At 40.9% G+C, this 23,763-nt stretch overlaps 1 pseudogene; it reads left to right on the plus strand.

Annotated features, from left to right (window-relative positions):
- Positions 1 to 1,551: 1,551 nt before the first annotated feature.
- On the plus strand, positions 1,552 to 22,837 carry LOC132808843 (Ig heavy chain C region, membrane-bound form-like; annotated as a pseudogene).
- Positions 22,838 to 23,763: the final 926 nt, after the last annotated feature.

The following is a 23,763-nucleotide window of genomic DNA, read 5'->3' on the forward strand; positions in this document are numbered from 1 at the left end:
GAAATCCAGATAGACTGAAACTTGTTTCACTGGAGGGTGAGAGTTCGGGGGGTGACCTCATATAAGTTTATAAAGCCATGAGTGGAAAGGTGAATGGCTCTAATTTACATGATTCATCCTGGAAATGTACGAAGCTTTCGTTTCAAAAATATCACATATCAATAAACTTCACCTGAACCTCTGGCTAGCGATGTGGGAATTAATGGTCTAATTAATGGTGCCAGACGATGCCTGGGGCAACATCCCTTTATTCAACTAAAGTCAGCAATATACATTAACAATGTGAAAGGCACAAACTGTACTTTTACCCAGAGCAGCCGGTTTCATCTGCAGTCAGACACAACTTAAAATTCAGACCATTGCACAGAAGATAGACGAGCCCTCACAACACTGGAAATGATTTTGTTTGATAAAAGAATTCATCGTAGACTTCCTCAGAGCAACTCATGTCAACAAACTTGTTTTTTTTGTGTGTGGGGTCATACACGAAATGTCACTTTAATACGATTGATGTGAAACACTTGCATTTCAGAAGTTATTTGAAAACTTCCATCGCATTAGATACGCAAATAAATTTTACAAATCATTGATCAAAGGGGACAATCATTTTTGGACTCAAGGAAGATCCATAGTGATATTTTGTAAATGTTTGGAGCTGGGATTGTTTTCAATTTTTGACCCAGACATTGGCGCATTTTCCCGATGGTGGGGGATTTCAACAATGGGGAACATGTTTTTACAATGAGAGGAGAAAAATTTTTAAAAAGACATCAGAGACAACTTTTTACACAGAGAATGGTTTGTGTGTGGGATGATCTGGTGGTGGATACTTACAACCTATAGAAGACATTTGGATAAGTAAATGAATATCAAATGTTTGGAAGGATATGGGCCAAGTACACACAGGTGGGATTAGTTTAGTTTGGGATTATAACTGGCATGGACTGGTTGGACTGAAGTGTCTGTTTCCATGCTGTATCACTCCCTGACTCTATGACCATTTATCAATTTTTCTCAATATTAAATAGTGCTATAGTGACCCTCAAATGAACTGTTGATGTTTAGGTTGTGTCTGAGTCTCTGCGAATATTTCCTTCAATGAGAGGAGTGACTAGTTCTCCAAGTTTCACAACTGAAAAATAAACTTTTCTCCAGTATTGTTGCTGAGTAGATTTGTTTCGAATGAATTTATTTTTTTACACAAAATACTTGCAACTATCATGTGAAACAGACCTGAAGCTACTCAATTTTACTCCCACCATTTAAAAAAAACACTCCCAAAGAAGCTATTCAGCAAAATAAATATCCCAAGATGTGTACATATCCATGTTTAAGCGTAACCTGGTAAATACATGAGCCCATGTGTTGGGGCTGTGCAAGCTGAGACCAGGATCCAGTCTCAGCCTCCAGCAGGAAACCAACAGGCGGAAGCTGTAAGCCTGCCCTTTCCGATGGCCATATAAATCCTAGGCACTGGACCGTAATTCAACACTCTGGGATCGGCTTTGTTGAGAAAGATCTTGACAGAACCGCTTCTTAGAAGTTATCAGAATGATTGTGTCAACAATTTTTCTCAGTTTATTACTGACTTTCTTATCATGTGAGTGTTTTTTTGTTCAAGTCTGTCTTTGTTACTGTCTCAATGTTAGCCTACCTCAGGAATGTAAAAGACTCAGGCATCATTTCATCTGCATTAATGCTCATGGTTTATTTCTTGTCTTTTTCAAAGGTGTCCAGTCGGAGATTGTTTTGACCCAGCCAGAGGCAGAGACTGGCCGTCCCGAAGGCAGCCTGAAACTGACCTGTGAAACCAGCGGATTCGATCTCAGCAGCTACTGGATGAATTGGGTCCGCCAGGTTCCCGGCCAGGGTCTGGAGTGGCTGGCTAGCTACTATAGTTCATCCAGCAATTACTATGCACCAGCGATTCAGGGTCGATTTACTGCGTCCAAAGACACTTCAAACAACATTTTCGCGTTGGACATGGGGAACCTGAAGATCGAAGACACCGCCATCTATTACTGTGTAAGACACTACCAGAGTGGGTACACTCCAGCTTCACTGCGATTATGATCAATACAAAAACCTATTCAGCCTCCATTGTTTGAAACTAGTCAGTGATTACTTCTACAAACCGTCTTAACTTGCAGTGCAGCATTAGTTCTGTGGGGTTTTATGCCAGCATCACTATTTAATTTGTAAAAGTGTTGGGTAATTATTGATACACCAGTTGGGGATTTTGAGAATCAGCTCATGTGTTACTCTGTGAAGTATAAAACAGTATTAAAATTTATCAAGAATGATCAGAATTCACTCACGCAATTATGTGATGAAGATTTATCGTGACTTTATTTTGCCTGTGGTTCTGAAAATTTAAAATGATGGTAGATTTTTGATTTGTTTTATGCAGAGCTAGTTATTGTGTGACCCAGTCCAGAGAATGTAACACTGTGACTTTCTTGCTTACTGGGGCCAAGGGACCATGGTGACAATGACTTCAGGTAAGAACTTTGAACTTTCTTAGTGACTTTTTAAAAACTTTCTATTCATGTGACTAATTTCTGAATCAAATGAAACTCAGATTCTGTGCTGAGTTTGGTTTGGTTCGGATTGATTTTTGTTCAGACTGATTAGAGACCAGTTAAGGCTCAGCAAATAGTTAAAATGGTGATGATGGAGTCAGTTGCTCGGTGTATCTCTTTTTTTTGATCAGATGGGCATTCTATGTGGCTGGGTTACTTGAAACACCTAATGTCTCTTAATCAGTCAGCTATAAATAATGTTTAATGCCAGTGACACCCTGACTGTGAGTTTTATTATCAACAACAAATGCTAAGAATTCAAAGATGTTCAAGATATTACCAAACATGACTAAAATATGCTAAAATATCATTATTCGTTTCTTGAAGATATGTTCTTACCATGATTATATTTTCTCATTTATTTTGTTAATTTTGTTGATGACAAGCAGGTTAGAAACTGTCATAAAAATTTCTTACGGTGCTATATTGCATTCTGTTGATTAGATTCTGAGTTTGTTTTACTTGATTCTGTTGAATTGAGTTGATTGGATTTTGGCTTTGTTTTAGTTGATTGGGTTGAACTGTGTTGATTGGATTCTGACTTTGTTTTTACTTGATTTTGTTGAATTGTGTTGATTGGCTTTTGGAATTGTTTTATTTGATTCTGTTGAATTGAATTGGTTGGATTCTGATGATGTTTCATTCAAATCTGTTGTTTTGAGTTGATTGGATTCTGATTTTATTTTCCTTGACTCTGTTGAATTAAGTTGATTGGATTCTTATTCAGTTTGTGAAATTGATCTGCGTTTTCATGCTTTCTGAATTGGTGTTTTCTTTCTGGTGAGGAGATTGACTCTCTGGAATACTTTTCATTACCAATATTTGTGAAGTTCTTTTGTTTTTCATGAATCATTTCTGCATTTGTTAAACTTATATGACACATTTTTCTCTGCTTGATTGAAAACATTACATCTATTTGTAACGGTCTGAAAAACAACTTAAGGCAGAAACCCGGAAGTGTGAGAAATGAAAAAACAACGAGTTTTTAATGCATTGACTTTTTAAAAAAACTCCGTTCTAATTGTAAACTAACTGAATTTTGTTTTGACTAGCCTCATTCAAAATAAAATTTGGGATTAAAATCTGAAACTGCAGAATTGATCAGATTACATAATTGAAACTAACTTAAAATTATAATGTGGTAATATTTGTCCATTCAGTAATTTTGCTTTGACCATGAAGTGATTAATCAATATATGCCTTCAACCCCACTCTACTGTGCACTGCACAAGATTGTCATGACCAGGAAGGGTGTGCAGGTTGGAAATAAATTGAACTATTGCCAGAAATGTTGCAGTTTTAAGTGTTAAGTCCCCTCACCAACAAGGTTGCTGTTATGACTTGTTATTTCTATTCAATTTAATCATCAGTTTGCTTGATTCTGAGCAGCTTTGTTAGACTTCAATTTGGTTTTTTTGTGAGGTTACATCATGTTCTTGGTTCTGTTGAAAATGTTTGCAGAGCTAGTTCTGCTGCAAACACACCGTGTTGTGATCTGGTGATCGTTGATCTGTTGAGGAGGGACTGTGCTTGGGGAACATTAAATGTGTTATATTTGGGAAACTGTTTCTGGTTTCTACATTGTTTTTGCAATGTTAACACGGTTGGTGACAGTGAACTGCTCTTTCCTCATTCAATACAGTCAGCATGCAAGTTACAATTTCATAAAGCCTATTATTAAGTGAAAGGCAAATCGCAAAGGTTTTAGAAATGAAGGGAAAACAGATACCTTCAGGCGCCATTTTTACTTAAAATAAATAATTAAGGATTAATCTAATCCATGCTTTACAATCCAAATTCAAAACTCAACTATCTAGTTCAATCACAATGTCTGTCTTTAAACAGTTCACAAGTCATAGAGAAATATAAACAGAATTTCAAAAGTCTAATGTTCTAATAGTTCTTGCTCTTGAGCAAAAATGCCATGACTGTGCTATAATTGATCAAGAAACACCTTTCAATTCCGCTGTACACTACATACATATTTTTCTGGCTGGAAAAGATCATTGGCAAAGACCATTTGGAAATTCTGCTCAATTCTATGAAGAACAGATCATGTTCACTGCCTTGATCAGTGTCACACATAACTTGAGTTAATTAATTGTTACGTCCCTGATTAAACTGGGTTTGCAGGATAAAAATAAAACATGAACTGAATTATTTAACCTGCACAGTGCTTTAGGTGTTCCCAATCTGTGCATTTTAAATAAATAATTACATTTTACAACAAAATATCAACTGAAGAGTCATTCTTCCGGAAACAACTGCTATAGTGAGTTATGTGACCAAGGCCAAATTTCGAATTAATTAAAGTAATCCACTCATGAACTCGCAGGGCAGCATGGTGGCTCAGTGATTGGCATTGCTGCTTCACAGCGCCAGGGTCCCAAATTTGATTCCACCCTCGGGTGACTGCCTGTGTGGAGTTTGCACATTCTCCCTGTGTCTGCGATCGTTTCCTTCGGGCGCTCTGGTTTCCTACCACAGTCCAAAAGAAGTGCAGGTTAGGTGATTGTGCAATTTAGCACAGCCATAGTGTTCAGGGATGTGTATGTTAGGGTGCATTAGTCAGGGGTAAATATAAATTAGGGGGATTGGGTCTGGGTGGGCTACTTACTGTTCAGAGGGTCAGTGTGGAATTGTTGGGCCAAATGGCCTGTTTCCATACTGTAGGAACTCTCCTCTTAAACCATGGGAGTACTTGCTGCAAACGCAGAGAATTCATTTTACATCGATGTGTTCAGGCGGATGCAGAGTTCACAAATTTGCAGATAACATGAACTAGAGGATAACAGAGCACATTGTTTATTCAGACACTGAAAATAGAGTAATATTTATTTTAATTAATGTACTTGACCGATTTATTGCAATGTAGCGATCGGAAGGAATCTGCTCACATCAGTTCAGTGTGGCAATCATTTAGATTAGATTTCCTGCAGTATGTATCGGGCCATTTTTGTATGTATCAAAGTCCACACCGACCCTCTGAAGAGTAACCCACCCAGACCCATTCCCCGAACCTATATTTACCCCAGACTAATGCACCTAACACTATAGACAATATAGCATGACCAGTTCACCTGACATGCACATCTTTGGATTGTGGGAGGAAATCCACACAGACACAGGGGAGATTGTGTAAACTCCACATAGGCAGTCACCCGAGGCTGGAACCGAGCCTGGGTACCTGGATCTGTGAGGCAGCAGTGCCACATTTACTTAGACATCCGTTAAAGTGGGCAACTCCAGACAGAAGCATGTTTTTAATTCATACCTTTTTAAACATTTTAGTTCATTAAAAGCAGTTAACAAGAAAATAACCTTACCTTAATTCCTTCAACAGAAATGCTTTCCACACTGGAATGCAGTATTGTTTATGCAGTGCATGCAAAATCTCCACAGTTCAAGGAACATTTTAAGACTATGTAAAAATAATTTAGAGAATAATCCATTTCCTCCAGATCTGTGCTTTAATTGGTGATGTTTCCCACCTCAATAATTTTGTTAAATGCAATGACTTATTAAGTTTATTAATTCAGTGGTTATTTATGTTCATTGTGAACACATTCTCGTTCACATTAATCCACTGGTTAATTCTTCTGATGAATATTCACTTAGAGTGAATATATTTGACGTGAGGAGTTGAGCAATGTATCCTCTGGGATTAAGTCTGTTGTACAGTTTGTTTCAGTGCTATCTCTGACTAACTTGTCAACGGTCCTGACCATTTGTAAATTGTCCAGTTCGGATACCTGAATCTCAGACAGTTCAATTTCATCTCGCGCTTCAAAACCACTTTTATCTGCCAGAAATACAATAGGTGCCTCAGAATTGAGAGCCCTGACTAAGTTGTTCTAATCAGAACAAACGTTTCAGGAACAAAAGGCAGATAGCAAGAGTTTTGAAATTGGTTGTTGGCAACAAGAGATATTTGATTGTGCGAGGCAGAGGGAAATATGCTGCATATTTTCTTTGTGCCTCAGTTATGCAGGAGATGTTTCGTGGCACAATGTAGAATCAGAATTTTTTTTGCATCTTATTATTTGAAAGCCTATTATCAGCTTTTAATGTCACTGGCAACGGTCTTATTACAATTCAAAACATTTTAATCTTTTTCAAACTAAGTAGACCGTCTGGTGCAGCAACATTCTCAGGGGAAAGAGGAAGGGAGTTTGAGGTTGGAATCTAGTGAGAGTGAATTGATGGCAATGCAATTCCTAGTGCAATTCCTAGTTTTGTTCCTCTGTAGTTCCCATAGAGGTTGAACAATTCAGAGCTGCTGTCAAAGTATTCTTGGATAAATGTTGAAATGTTACTTTCATTGTACAAACATTCTGGAACAATCCCTGGTTGTGGGAAGGTGTTAATAACTAACATGGTTTATGTACTGTCGAACAGGTGGGCTATGTTCTCCGTGATAGTGTCGAGCTCATTGTGTTCAGGTCTGTTGTGAGGTTGTAGTAGGGTCCCTGATTCTGTGCCAGGTGGTCTGTGTTCACTTACAACCTGTTAGAGAGGTATGCAACACCATCTCTTATCAGGTTACTTCAATGCAAGAAAGCAGATTGAGATGTTTGGGTGTTTGTTGGAATTCCACTCACAGAGGCTAGTGAAATCTATTCAGTCGCTGTCCTGACCTGTGTCTCTTAGATATTAAACAGAAGTTTGGTGGTTAGCAGCTTTTTCCAGATCAATATTTGTTCACAAGCTTTTGGGCATCGCTAGATGGAGTTAATGGAGTAAGTGCTCAAAGAAATCCCAGCTTTTGACTTGCTGTTCTAACAATATCATTTATAACTAATCCCGAATGAATCATTTTCAAAGTATATTTGATGAGATTATGCTGAGGCTGTTTTACTTTATATTAAACCAGTGCTGTAGCTGAATTTGATAGTTCAGTACGGTGAGGGTTCTGCTGAATCCAACACTTGCAGCAGATGGTGATAGCTTTTCTGTCGGTCTTCCATTGCTATCTCAGACCATCCAGTACCTCTGCTAAGAATTCTGTTTCCAACAGGAGTCAAGCCAACGTAATCACTGTTTGTCTCAACGGGTGTGAGTTCTTCTGCCAAAACATGAAAACAATTTGGTGAAGAGGGGGTCTTTGGATGCGAAAGGTTAACCTTGCCTTCTCTCCACAGGAGCTGCTAGACCTGCTGAGTTTCTTCAGAAGTTTCTGTCTTTATTTTCGTTTTCTATCATTTAAAGTTTGTTGTTTCATTGAAAAAAGTTCTGTTCGATTAAACACGTTCTTCAGAGAAAAGATGCATTTGAACAAATTGCGAATGTTCAGAGATATTATTGAATTTGAGTGCCCCGATCTCGAGCTGTAGTTTCACAAGAAACTATTATGAAGTAACAACACACTGCAGAGTGCAGTGGCTGCTGTAATTGGGTGGAAGTTATTTTGATCACTCAAATAGAGAATGTCAATGATCCCGTTCCAAATAATCAACAGAAGTTTTTTTTAAAGCATGTGTGAAACAACTAATTTGTTGAAATATTTTAATAAAAAGTATTCACGGCCAGTGCTAGCTTAATGAATGACACAATGATAGGAAGGTAGGAACAAGAATAGGGCACTCAGCCCCTCGAGCTGTTCCACCACTTACTTAGATCATGGTGCATCTGTGAGCTCAATCCCCAGGTCTCCCTTTGGCTAAAACTCTTTAACACCTTTGTTTAACAAGCAAAAACTATCCCAGATTTACTGATTCGACTGCCCATAACAAAGGGAGACACCATTTCTGAAAGACATTCCTGTGAGTACTGTGACACAATGAGGCTGGAATTAATTGCTCATGAAAGTAAACTTTAAATCTCTGACAATTTCCAATTGAAACATCCCAATCATCATATTTCATTAATTTAACACTATACTTCCCTGGAATCAAGAAATATAATGTGCGATTGCGTTGCTAAAAATGAGGAGAAAGTGAGGACTGCAGATGCTGGAGATCAGGTGAATTGGCCATGCTAAATTGCCCGTAGTGTTAGGTAAGGGGTAAATGTAGGGGTATGGGTGGGTTGCGTCGGCGGGTCGGTGTGGACTAGTTGGGCCGAAGGGCTGTTTCCACACTGTAAGTAATCTAATCTAATCAGAGCTGAAGATGTGTTGCTGGAAAAGCGCAGCAGGTCAGGCAGCATCCAAGGAGCAGGAGAATCGATGTTTCGGGCATGAGCCCTTCTTCAGGAAGGGCTCCTTGGATGCTGCCTGACCTGCTGCGTTTTTCCAGCAACACATTTTCAGCAGTTGCTAAAAATGAGGGAAGCTTCATTCTTATTATATGATTAAGAAATAGCTCTGTTCATTCAGTGAAAACACAGTCAAATCACACAAAAAGAAAACCATGATTTGGAGATGCCGGTGTTGGACTGGGGTGTACAAAGTTAAAAATCACACAACACCAGGTTATAGTCCAACAGGTTTAATTGGAAGCACAGAAGCTTTCGGAGCGACGCTCCTTTGTCAGGTGATAGTGGAGTGTCGCTCCGAAAGCTAGTTTGCTTCCAATTAAACCTGTTGGACTATAACCTAGTGTTGTGTGATTTTTAAAAAAGGAAACCATGTCTTCTTGTGTAGACACACAAGTGCCTCGAATCATTTTCAATTCTTCCAGTGGTTGTTTGAATCTCTAGACAGGTGTGGAAGTGTCAGACTTTTTATATCGCCTTGAGAAACCAGTTGTCATCAGTCTATTTGAATTGCTGAAGTTTGTGTGGTATTAGCACATTCACAGCGCTGTTAGGAAGTGAGTCCCATGGCTGTGATTGAGGAAGAGGAAACGGGCAGGGAAATAGTTGAGAGTCAAGTTGAAGTCTGATTTGGAGGCAAGCTTTACATGCATGTGTGCCCTTATCCTCAAGGATCACAATTTTGGAACATGCTGCCGAAGGGACATGTCAGCATGCAAAATGGAAGCTGAAGAAGGCATCTCGGCCTCTCTAGAAGGCTATTCCATTCATGGGATCATCATTAATCTTGCTGCTCACCAGTCTTCCCAACACTCGATAACATTGAACCTGACTTCAACAAAAGAAAGGTGAATTCTTTTGGAATTCTCCACCACAGAAATTCATAGATTCAAGACTCATCGATTCTTGAAAGCGTTGTCTCAAGTACCTAGTGTGTTGAAGGTGTTTGGCGCATGTACCTTCATTGGTCAGAGCACTGAGTGCAGGAGTTAGGGCTTCATGTTGTAACTGTCCAAAACATTGGAATGAACTGCCAGAGGAAGCGGTAAGTGCAGAGATCGGTCCCACATTGAGAAGACATTTGAACAGCTACAGGAACTGGATCGGTCTGGATGGATATGGGGCAAAGGCAGGCAAGTGGAATGAGTTTAATTTGGGAACTCTGGTCAGCATGGATGGGCTGGACCAAAGGAACTGTTTCTGTGCTGTACGACTTTATGACTCACTGACTTTATGGTGGAGGAGGCTTAAAGTTGAAAGGTGGTGAGCAAGTGAGGGGCTAGATTGGGCATGTGGGAGAGTTTGGGCTGGTAGGCTGGTTGGCTGGCTGCTGGGTAAGCTTGCGTGCACTCTGTCTGGCAAAAGGTGGCATCAAGGTAAATGGTAATGGTCACAGGATAATTTGGTCGAATTGTGCTTGGTGGGTGAGGGGTAGTTTGAGCTGAAATGCAGGAGGTCTGTCTTTGCCAGGCTGATTTATGGAGAGGTGGGCAGGATGCCAGGCTGGTTAGTGTAGAGGTGGGCAGAGTGCCAGGATGTTTAGGGGGTGGAAGGTCACTGGAATGAAGTGACAGGTGGATGTGTTGTCAAAATGCAAAGCTCGGAGTCTGGCAAAATGGTAGGTTGTAAAGCACAGATGCCAGCGGAGCGAGGATGCAATGTGCACAGGTTGTCTTGGGTAAGATGAGAGGTCAGTGATCAAGGGCTGGGGTCATGTCTTGGGTAGTGGGCTTTTGTCAGAGGTTGTGAAAATGATGGTGCCAGGTCCAGTCAGGGCCAGATTCGCCATGGGCCAGGTGCAGGGTGGCAGGAGTGTAAATGACTGAAAGGAATTGAGATCATATGTCCATCTGGAATATAGAATATAGAACATTACAGTGCAGTACAGGCCCTTCAAGCCCTCAATGTTGCGCTGACCTGTGGAACCAATCTGAAGCCTATCTATCCTACACTATTCCATTTTCATCCATATGTTTATCCAATGATCTTTTAAATGCCCTTAAAGTTGGCGAGTGTACTATTGTTGCAGGCAGTGTGTTCCATGGCCCTACTACTCTCTAAGTAAAGAAACAACCTCTGACATCTATGCCCTCTCCTGCTAGCCATCACTATTCAAGGAAAAAGACTTTCACTGACAACCCTCTGTTTATCTTTTATGTCTCAATTAAGTCACCTCTCAACCTTCTTCTCTCAAACAAAAACAGCTTCAAGACCCTCATCCTTTCCTCATTAAACCTTCCCGCCATACCAAACAACATCCTGGAAAACCTCCTCTGAACTCTTCCAAAGCTTCCACATTCTCTCTATAATGTGGTGACCAGAACAGTACACAATACTCCAAGTGCAGCCACACCAGAGTTTTGTACAGCTGCAACCTAACCTCATGGTTCTGAAACTCAGTCCCTCTATCGATGAAAGCCAGCACAAAGTATGCCTTCTTAACAACTCTATCAAACTGGCTGGCAACTTTTAGGGATCTATGTACATGGGCACCGAGATCTCTCTACTCAGCTACACTACCAATATGGATTGCCTTGGATGTGTTTTGTGTGATAGGGCTTGTGCGTTCTGGGCATGAATGGGTGTATAGCAGGGTAGGGTTTGCCAATGTGAGTGGAAATTTAGGTCTAGGCAGAGTAAGTGCAGTGGTTAGTCTGAGAGATGAGGTTTGGTGGTGAACTGCGTATCAATTTGATAGTTATTAAAGTTAAAGATTACTTGTTCATTTCTCAAATCATATTTACGTAAATACTCAGCTGTAACAGTCCAAAGTGTCTGAACCTTAATGGTTCTCCATTTTTCAGAGGCCTCCAGAATTCAGATCATTGTAAATGAGATGTTTCAACTTCCAGCCAATTGGCCTGAGTTCAGCCGTGACAGCCATCCTCCCCGTCCCAGTGCTCAGCTCCTGCCTGTGCTGCTGCTGCTGCAGTGACCTTCCTCCCAGAGAGAACATTCTGCCTTGCAGTGATAAGTGAGGAAGGCTCACTGGACCTGATTTCCAAGTATGGGGACGGCAAACACGAGGGGACACAACTTTAAAGTGAGGGGAGATAGGTATAAGACAGATGGCAGAGGTAGTTTCTTTACTGATTGTGTAGTAAGGGTATAGAATGCTTTGCCTGCAACGGTAGTAGATTTGCCAAGTTTAAGTACATTTAAGTTGTCATTGGACAGGCATAAGGATGTACATGGAATAGTGTAGGTGGGATGGGCTTCATATTAGTATGTCAGAGCAGCGCAACATGGAGGGTCAAAAGGCCTGTACTGCGCTGTACTGTTCTATGTTCTATGATTCACTCTGATTTCTCTCCGGGGGTACTGCCAGCTGTTGGGTATTTCCAGCAGCAGGGTACCTAGTAGTGCAGCACGCTGGTTCCGTGGTTAGCGCTGCTGCCTCACAGTGCTAGGGACTCGGGTTCCATTCCAGGCTCGGGTGACTGTCTGTGTGGAGTTGGCACTTCCTCCCCATATCTGTCTGCATTTTCTTCCACAGTCCAAAGATGTACAAGCTGGGGGAATTGCAAATATTGTGTTCAGTGATTGGGAGGTTAGGTGCATTAGTCAGAGTTAACTGTAGCATAATAGGGTAGGGGAATGGGTCTGGATGTGTTTCTTTTCAGAGGGTGGGTGTGGACTTGTTGGGCCAAATGGCCTGTTTGCACACACTGTAGAATTTCGATGAATCTGCATTTCCTTGGTTTGTATTTTGTGAAACTTCTCTGCTCTTCACAGCAATCCAATGAAAGTGTCAGTTGGTGAGATCTTCAAACAGTTCCTGGGGTGGGATCAGGATGTTCTTCTTCCTAAATGATATGGCAATGGTCAAGGTCAAGGGCATGTTTCTAAAGAGGGAACCAATGATCATGATCAGCAACTGGTAGGAAACAACAATAAACTCCAGTTATGCTGTAGACTTCAGCGGGAGCATACTGGCAAACGTTTCCAGCTGAGGATACATTTGAGTAACTGATAAGGTCAAATTAACAGAAACTAACATGCTCAATTGGTCATTCTATTGTAGAGACACCATCTCCCCCCACGCTATATGGCCTGGTCTCCTCCTGTGAGGAGCACAACACCGATTCGACAATCTTTGGCTGTTTGGTGATGGACTATTCTCCTGACGTCACCAAGGTAACCTGGAAGAAAGGTGGGGAGCTAATCACAGATGGATTGAAGACTTACCCATCAGTGAGAAACAAGAAGGGAACCTACACCCTGAGCAGCCAGTTAACCCTGCCTGGGTCAGCGGTAGATTGCCCCAGCAAAATCTACTGTGAGGTTGACCACAGCGGGTCACACTCACACAAGAGCAAAGAAATGCCATGTGGTACGTATTGTGGGAACTGAGATAAACAGAGCATCTGGGATTAATATGAATAAGGCATTATTTATAACCATTTTCACAGAATCACCTTATACAGCACAGGAAAAAGGCCCTTTGATCCATCCAGTTTACGCCTATCAATAATAGCCACCTAACTATTCCAGTCTCATGTGCCAGCACATGATCCATTGCCTTGTGTGACTTGCCCTTGCAAGGATGCATCTCAATACTTCATACTTATTATGAGGGGCTCAGTTTCTACATGACTTATAGGTGCTGAGCTCCAGGCTAACACCACCCTCTGTTTGATTTTGTTTTCCCCTGAGATCCACTTGGAACCTCCTGGCCTTACCTTCACCCTGTGCCCCTGAGGCATTGATCTCTCCATCAAGGGGAAAGGTTTCATCCAGTTTACCCAGTCTATGCCTAAAATAATTCTAGACATCATGATAATCTTCTCCCTAATTCTCCTCTGCTCCATGGAAAACCCCTGTCTATCTCATCTAGTTTCATAACTAAAACCCTCCAACCCAGGCAAGATCCTGGCAAATCTAATCAATACTGCCTTCAGTGTAATCACATTCCTTCGATAACATGCACACAACGCTTCAGTATGGCCTAACCAGTGTTCTATTAAGTTCCAGTATCATCTCCCTATTCTTCATTGTCAATGTCTAGGCTAATAAAAGCAAATATCCTCCCACCTTCTTAGTCTCTTTATCCAGACGACACAGTACTATAGGGGATCGGTGGGTACATGCACCAAAGATCCTCAGGCCTTTCTAGGGTTCCACCATTCAAAATGTCATACCTCACAGATTCTTCTGCCGAATTCCATCACCTTACATTTATCCAGAATAATTTCCATTTGCAACTTCTCTTCACATACAACCAACCCTTTTATATCCTCCTGCAATCTAAAGCCATAATGCTCATGACTTACCAACATGACAGTTTTCATTTCATCTGTGAATTCACTGGTTCATCCTCCTAAATTTGAGTCTCAATCATTGGTATGTAAGAGAAATAGCAAGGAAATCAACACCAATCCCTACAGAACACCAGGAGACATAGATTTCCAGTCACGCAGACACCCGATGACTATTATCCCCTGCTCCCATCACTCAGCCAGTTCGAGATCCAATCTGTCAAAATAACTCGGATCCCATTGGCTCTGATTATTGCTATCATCTGGACATCGAGTTATCTCTCTGAAAACTACTATCAAATTGTTACACATGACTTTCTCTCAACAAAACCGTGCTGAAAATTGTTGATTTATCTTCCAAATGAAGACTAATTTCACTTTTCAATAGTTTCCCTACCACTGAGACTAGCTTGACAGATCTGTGTTTTCATTATTTATCCCTTCCTTTGTCCTGCGTAACAGTGCAACATTGGCTGATCTACACTCACTTGGCACAACTGCTGTGGCCAGACAGTAATTCTAAATTATTGTCAGCGACCCAACTATTTCATCCTTTGCATCACTCAACCGCTTGGTATACTCTTCATCTGCCCTGGAAATATAACCACTTTTCATTCAGCAAGACAACACAGAACATCACGTCATGTGTCCTAATTTCTGAAAGTACATCACAACACCCCTCCATGATTTCTGTCCCCACATTGTCCGTCTTACTAGTGAACACCGAAGCAACACATTCGTTTTGACCACAACCTAAATTTGTGGGCGGCATGGTGGCACAGTGGTTAGCACTGCTGCCTCACAGCGCCTGAGACCCGGGTTCAATTCCCGACTCAGGCGACTGACTGTGTGGAGTTTGCACGTTCTCGCCGTGTCTGCGTGGGTTTCCTCCGGGTTCTCCGGTTTCCTCCCACTGTCCAAAGATGTGCGGGTCAGGTGAATTGGCCATGCTAAATTGCCCGTAGTGTTAGGTAAGGGGTAAATGTAGGGGTATGGGTGGGTTGCGCTTTGGCGGGTCGGTGTGGACTTGTTGGGCCGAAGGGCCTGTTTCCACACTGTAAGTCTAATCTAATCTAATCTAATCCTCCGACTCCACTCCAATAATAACACTTAATGGGCATTACTGTTTCCCAAATCATTCTTTTATTATGAATGAACCTGTAACTTTTAAAAATATTTTCCTTTATTTTGACTGCTATTATTTTCTCATGGTCCCATTTGCTCTTCTAATTCCTTTGTCTTTCAAACTCCCCCTTGCATGTTCTGTACTCCAGACTAATTTCTATTGTTCTGAGATTTCAGTATAGACCGGAAGCCTCCCTTGTTTCTCTTTATCTCACCCTCCATGCCCTTTGGTGTCCAGAGCCCGCTACATTCTTGGTCCCATTCAGTGGCTTCCTGGGAAATGTCCTCCCTGTGATTTTCCTCTTTCTTAAATGTGTCACACTGCTCTGACTCAGATTTACCAATAAGTGTCAGCTTCCAGTCCACTCTGGTTAAGTCATTACCTAATCTTACTAAAATTGTCCTTCCCCTTTTCATAACTTTGGGCCAATTTCTATTCCTTTGCAGTACAATCTGAAATCCAACTGATTTACGATCACTGTCTGCAAAGTGCACCACCATTGATGTTTTACCCACTGGGTCGACTTCATTTCCAAAAGTTAAGTCCAGGTTCACCCCTTTTTTTGCAAGGTCTGGATTAAAATTCTCTGTATTAACACATACTTTGTTAAAATATTCTCCTGGGGGCATTTTCAGAATTGTGCTCCCTCTCAACTTTTGCCACAATGAATATCCAAGCCTATTCTGAGGAAGTCAAAAACCTCTTTTCTCAATCCCCTATTTAATTTACATTTCTCTGAAATTTGCCCATGTCTTTGCCCTTGGTCTTTTGGACCTATAGTAAGGTCTCTCGTGCTCTCCCAGTAGTTATGTTTGCTGTATTTTGGTTTTGAAGTACTGTCCATTTGCCTTTGTTCAAGGAGGTATCCATGATTTCATTTCTCTTTACAGCCTAAAATACTCTTGTCAGAATTGCGACAGAAGCAACATTCTGTGCCGCAAACCCCCGCCTCCATCCTTTTCCATCTTTCCCTGTCTCGCCTGAAGGCACTAAATCCTGGAATATTGAATAGCCACTCCTGCCCCACTCTCAATATGTCTCCATGATAGCAACCGCATCATTTCCTCATTTATGGCGGTATTTCATCTGCCTTGTTCATCAGACTCTGTCATTAAAACGATTACCATCCAACATTGCTATCTCCCTTCTGATGTTACCGGCCTATCGTTTCTATGCCTCCTTGACTCCCTTGCTGTGCCCTATAATTTTAGCCTTTCACATTGTCCTGCGGATCTTTCTGTGTGGATCCCAGCTTCTCCAGCACTCTGCACAATTATGATTCTTGTATCCATTAACCACAAGAAACCTTGATATATGAGAACTGATTGTATTTGTTATGAAATTCATCAGATAATTTATGCGATGTGTTTCCTAAAGGTACAGGTCCTCTCCCACCAACTCTTCTCCTAACTGTGAGCTCCAGTGAAGAAATCGCAAGCAGCAAGTTTGCAACCATTGTCTGTTCAATCATCGATTTCCATCCGAAGTCAATCTCCGTGAGTTGGTTGAAAAATGGCCGACTCTTGGATTCTGGCTTCTTCACGTCTCCCGTGTGTGAGGCGAACGGGAACTTCTCGGTGATGAGTCGGCTGATGGTCCCTTATGGTGAATGGTACAACAGCGTAGTCTATACCTGCCAGGTCACTCATGAAGACAACATTCAAAGTAAAAACATCACCGCACTCCAGGGTAAGAGACACATACTGAGAGAGCTACAAATCACTCTGAACTCTGATGTGAATCAAACACACTAATTTATCAGGCGTAGTAAACAGCAAGGTACAGCTTCTCGTTTCCCAACATGTCACGTATCTCATTTCAGTTTGATTGTTACATTAGCATTGCTCATAATTCAACATTTTGGCAAGTCAGAAAAGCATGTTTCCTCTCTGTTGAAGATAGATATATAGACAGTGAGCTTTGTTAAATAGTTTGTTGCCTGACCTTGCTGGGAGAGGCATTCAGAGTGCTGAATCCTTGCCTGGTAGTGGCTTCAAGGATAAGTTTGGGGGTGGAGGGGGATATTGGAGAGATATCTAATTGAAACATAAAAAATACTGAGAGACTGAGGTCGAGTGAACGTGGAATAGATGTTTTGACTGGGAGGCGAGACTAGGACCCAAGGGCACAGTCTCAGGGTCAAAGGGGCACCGTTTAGAACTGAGATGGGGAGGAATTTCTTCAGCCAGAGGGTGATGAATCTGTGGAACTTGTTGCTGCAGAGGGCTGTGGAGACCAGGCCATTGTGTATATTCAAGCCAGAGATAGTTCGGCTCTTGGTTAGTGTGGGGAGAAGACAGTAGAATGGCTTTAGCCCGAAACGTCGATTTTCCTGCTCGTTGGATGCTGCCTGACCTGCTGTGCTTTTCCAGCATCATTCTGATCTCACTGAGCTTCTTTAAGATGCTCTCTGTAAGTAGTGGATGAGTGAGGAGAATAAATTCTGGTAAGAATGCTACAATAGGGATGAATGAACGAGGAACTCGAGACAGGCTGATTTAGCCTGGTTTGGGGTGGTGATGTTTACACAGTGGGTAGTGGATGTCTTTAAAATTAGTGTACATTTCCATCGCGTTTGTAGATTAATTTAAGATGCTTTTGTTTGTTTTTTTTTCTCCCCTGCTCTATGAAGAAATTTTAAAAATGCAGCTTGGTAAATAAAGTGAAAGTACAGACCAGTCATGAACGAACTGAATGGAGGGAACGACTTAAGGATATGGGTGTCCTTCTCGATATCCAATGCTGTACTCAGTGTCTTGTTTTCAGATCTACTCCAAACTCAGCCCACGAGGAACAATGACATAAATTAGAGAATGACATCACACCAATAACGCAAAGTATTTTTGATCACGTTAAATATAATGAACAGAATTTCCATGGATATTCACCGCTCCTGTAACACTTTAGAACTCTGCAAAGAGAATAATTATTATTTATTATAATTTGTCCGAAATTTGGGCTGTGATTTGGCAGTCAGCGTGACCAGCAGCACTTGCACCTAAGGGTTATGAACACGGAATTGAGCTCATTATATTCTGATTACTCTTGTCACAAGTATCAAGAGATGGTCTTAAGTGAGAGACAAACTCTGAAAGAAAGGTAATTCCATGGGTTACATAATGGTACCTTCGATGATTTTACTTTTTTCACAGGTGTCACTTGTTACAAAGCCAGTGTTCTTTAGGAATAATGACACAAGGTATGTCATAGGTAATCACAAATGCTTTCACAAATCAAAATACATCAACAATAGTAAGCATCGTTTCAGCAATGGTTGGAGTTGCCATTTTGAAGGTGGTGTCTTCACCCTGTGAAGAAGTAATCTGAAGATTGGGTGTTTGTATTATAAAGGGGCATTTTTCATTGACTTTGATTTTTGTTTCATAGAAGATACCGAGTGCCACCCTAACACCGTTAAAATCCTCCCACCGCCAGTAGAACAAGTCTTACTGGAGGCGACGGTGACGTTAACCTGCGTTGTGTCGAATCTTCCTTCTGGAGTCAACGTGACCTGGAAACAAGAAAAGAAGTCTCTGAAATCCGAGATTGCTGACCAGCCTGGACAGAATCCCGACAGCGTGATCAGCAAATTAGACATTTCTACTGAAGCCTGGCTGAGTGGCGTTACTTTTGAATGTGTGGTGTACCATCAGAATCTACCGACTCCGCTGAGAGACTCCATCCACAAGGAGAAAGGTGAGCGGTGAGATTAAAACACAAAGCATCCCATGTGGAATCCAGATCCAGTTACATCAATGGCAGGCTTTGATTGGTATTGAACAAACACCGTTGGGAGCATTAATGATGCATCTGAAGGCAGGATAGCTAAGTAGCTGATTAAGAAAAAGATGGACCAAAGGATATTGTATTCTGATTAAGTCAGATAAGGTGGGAAGAAACCTGGGTTGTGATGTCACCATCAGCAATGACAGTTGGACAGAATGCCCTTGTTGTGGGCTGGAAACATGGAGGCAACTTTCACATTAAACTTTACTTTTTTTACTGAACAGAATGTGTCCCATACTGCTCCTTTAGAAAAGGAAAGTGAATAAATCCCAAATTAAAAATGGCATATTTTAATATTTAGTGAAATTGTGATATTGGTTCAGGATGTTTTTGGTTGATTTATATTTGTCTCAAATATTCTGCAGTGATTAATCCGCTGGAGCCATCAGTGTCGGTCCTCCTGCCACCAACAGAAGAAATCTCCGCTCAGAGATTTCTCTCCCTCACCTGTTTAGTGAGAGGTTTCTCCCCCCCGAGAGATCTTCGTCAAGTGGACAAACAATGACAAGCAGGTGAATCCAAGTAACTACAAGAACACCGAGGTGATGGCGGAGAGTGACAACACCTCCTTCTTCATCTACAGCCTGTTATCCATTACAGCGGAGGAGTGGGCCAGCGGTGCTTCTTACTCCTGTGTGGTGGGACATGAAGCGATTCCATTGAAGATCATCAACAGAACAGTCGATAAATCCAGCGGTAAACCGAGTTTCGTAAACATTTCACTTGCACTGATGGACACTGTTAATTCATGTCAATAAAAATCTCAAAGTTGCATTTAATAATTCAACAGAAGTAATAAAGTTTCTTTTCCCTCCAGTTGTGAGGTAAATACTGAATGAGTTGTTTCTCACTCTGACTTACATTACATCGGTGTAGTTAAAGTGGATTATTAACAGGTCTAGGACAAGTGTCTTGTGCAGTTAATGTTCTCTGCTCAGATACACCCTGGGTCAGAGACAGAGTAAAGCTCACTCATTGCAGGATTCGGCCAAGTCCATTATCCATCCTATATCCCTCTGTGACAAAATCTGACACTGTCCATTTTATGTCAAGGATAGAGCACGAGGTTTGAACTTGGTGTTCTTGATTCCCCTGATTGGGCATTCTTACAAAATTCATGTCAGTTTTCAACTGCCACATTGCACCAAGTGGAAATGTAAATTTAAGACACTTTAAAATTAAATTTGATTGGAGCATACCAATCGTAAAGAGTGCAGAACAGTTTGAATGTAACCTTTGTTTCTGGGAACTGCCAGGGATCTTGCGCCAGCGCATGAGTTGACAGAATGTATCTTCACTTTCACACCAAAGAGAATCGACAGATAAGTTGTCGTGGAGCAGAGGGGAGGGGAACGATGAATGGTCTGTCCTCTTGCTCCCTGTGCAGAGTTTTCATGGTCGATGTCCTCTGTAATGTAACCCAGTTACTAACAGGAACAGTCAACTTCTTGCTTACTGTCCAAAGATTGAACATTTCCATGTAAAATAATACCTTTGGAACATGTTGGACACGCTTGGCTCTGTTAACAAATGATTAAATTCGATTCCCATAATCCAAAACTGGTGTTTGCATCGTCCCGGCTTGAATTCCATAGTTTTGTCTCAGTTTTCTGGAGCACATGGGATCAATTCTGGTATTCGAATACCTGATATCATTTTGTTTCACATGCAGAACACAAGTAGACATTTTCTAATAAACACATTCAGAAATGTTATCTCTGGGGCAGTGGGGATTTGAACTCACGCCTTTTCTCTCAGAGACAGAAATTCTATCACTGCAACAGAAGAGTTGCTCATAAAACGCTTATCTCTCCACGATGATGGGAAATGTTTCCTACAACACCAAGGTCAAATCTAATTATGGGCAATCCATTAAAATTAGAACAATAAATTAGAATAATAAAAATTGCAGTCTGGTATAAGAACAGATACAGAGAGATGATCGCAAATTCACACGTAATGACACATATATGGGCTCTCACCTCAAGACACATATTTATGTGCACACTCAAATGTGCATATAGATAAGATGTCACACACGCATACTCGCACAGAGCCACACATGCAAGTGGTACTTGAACACTCACCTAAGCTCATACAAAAACTCACATACACAGAAAGAAAATTATTTGCACAAATGAACAGGGGTACTCACACATAACCATGAGAAATATAGACACACGGTAACACACAAATGGGCATGAATACATATACGTTCATACAGCACAATGCGTACAGACATACACGCATGAACACACAGATACAAATTCCGAAAAATGTCCTCCCACATGTCAACTCATACAGGCACGTAAGTGCACAGAGATAAATATTAATATCATTATTTTCCCATTTTCAGAATCACAAACATACGATGACAGAGGCAGCTTAATTAGTTATTTTTAAATCACATTGATCAGCATGTATACAATGTCACACGTACACACAAATTCAGAGTCTCACATGCAGACACACAAGTGCATAGATCAACAAATAGAGGGGCGTTTATTAAATAAGGAGAATGGGCACAAGCATCAGCAAGCATCCACACACAGTAACACAAACAAGCTTCTCAGGAGATGGTTTGGGAAAGATTGCCACACAAGCAAACATCATCATATAAATATAAACATCCATCAAAACATAACATTGCATGCTAACATTTATTAAGCATAAACATGAAAATAACCTAGTTTAGGTAGGACCTGAAACAGACACATAAGTGCACATTTTAGATAGCACTAATGAAAAGTGAACACTCACAAAGACATTACAAGATAAGCATAGGCAGCAACAAAATGGCATATTAGCATGATGATGCTTACACAATGTGAAAAGACCAAAATTTCGGTGCCCAAACACACAAGCACCCCAGCAGTAAAGGAACAGGAATATGTTTATTCATGCACAGACTCCAACATGGGCAAGAGTGAAGTAAGAGACTCTCATAACCACATACACAAACATTAAAGGGAAACCAAACACACCAAGCAGTAGGTCAAATAAATTAAGGGACACATGTACAAAAACTTATTCCTAAATATACAGATCCTACAAACAAAAATGTGAAGCAATGTCCTGACTGTGATGTCACTTATATTCACGATTTGCCAAGCAATTGGTCACCAATACATAAAGGTGAGAATTACATTTGAACTTTTATTCAGTGATGGCCACAATTTTCAACTAAAGTGCTTCACAGCCTATATTTAAAATATAATGATATAATTAAAATAATAATTCGTAATAAGCATTCCTCAAATAATAATATCCTTAAATAATAGATTAAAAGAAAAATAATTTAAAACGTTCTGACATGGACAATGACGAAAGAACATGTGCAGTTAGTATTTGTAATTTCTTGCTGAGAGTCAATAATGCACTGATGGATACAGATAAGAGTCACACTTGAGAAATACCTGATTGCTTTATGAAGATGTAATGGTCTCTAATTACATGACTTGGATGCACATAGATCGATCTGGATCAATAAACGATCTAAATGCATTCTCTCGGCTTTATATTCATAGATTCAATAGATCGCACTTGGATTGAAGACTATGAGGATGATAACAGCAACATCTGGACAACTGCTTCCACGTTCATCACCTTGTTCTTCCTGAGTATTTTCTATAGCGCTGCCGTCACTCTGGTGAAGGTGAGAATAATCACATCTTTCTCACGCCAAGCAGCCCAATCTGTTTTGTGAAATCTCTAAGTGTGCCATTGAATAAACATTAAATCTGAAAGTCCCTGATCATAAATATCTGCGTCATTGCTTTATCTCTCTTTTCCAGGTTAAGTGAATGAATTGTGGACTCCTTTGATTTTCCTGATCTGCTTATCAAGGTCTCTGAATTCCCAATCTACAATCTGTCCTGTTGCTGACTCTAACAGTGAGATCACTGCAGTTTATCAGTGTGTAACTGAGACAATTATTGATGGATTTTTGTTTTTACTTTGATATCTTTGAGATGGTTGTGGTTGGAAGAATTTGTAGCTTCCCTGTTGTTTGAAGCCCATTTGTTATGTTTTTATTTGTTCCTTACTCAGAATGGTTGCCTACCCTTTCTGATCAGCCTTTGTATTCCCTTTCTTGTGACTGTAACTGATGTACAGAAAATTCCCACCTCACAGCGCATGTGTTCTCGTCTCAATGTGGCAACCAGCCATTATATTCACTTCTGTTAGCTTTTACATCAACTTTTTGGATAAAAATGCTTTCTGAAATGGTTAATAAATCTCGAATGAATATGCACTAACCTTGAGTTTGCTTCATTCTTTCTTCAAGGCCAGTCAGTAATCATACATTTTCCCACATCCTACTCCTTTCCCAGCCAAATACTTTCACTTGTTCTGTTTGGTTGTGTTTCATCCAGTCATTTAGTTTAATGTTGCGCTGCCATGCCGCCCACTAATGTAAATACATCTTTCACACGATATGCCTGATGGAACACTCCAGAGGCAGAATGATTAGAGAACATTTCCTCTTATGCACCAAGGGTCACGGCCTCGGGTCACGTAATGATACAAATTAGGAGCTTTGCTCCACCAGAAGCCTATAAAAGGCAGGCAAAGGAGTTTGAAAGTTTACTCTACAACGTCTAAACTACATGTACTCCCAATGTCCGGACAGCCTGGTTAGTAATGCATAACTCACCACCTAAACGCCCAACGAAACATTCATCAGCCAAAAATGTCAACGTTCAGTCAGGTAGTCAGACAGCAACACGTGCACACTCCAAGGGCGGATTCTCAGAAGTGGAGATTTTCTCACACATAAATCTCATGGAGCACAATTCCTGGGATCTATTTGACA

This window comes from Hemiscyllium ocellatum, assembly GCF_020745735.1.
Source record: "Hemiscyllium ocellatum isolate sHemOce1 chromosome 40 unlocalized genomic scaffold, sHemOce1.pat.X.cur. SUPER_40_unloc_5, whole genome shotgun sequence".
Classification (NCBI taxonomy): domain Eukaryota; kingdom Metazoa; phylum Chordata; class Chondrichthyes; order Orectolobiformes; family Hemiscylliidae; genus Hemiscyllium; species Hemiscyllium ocellatum.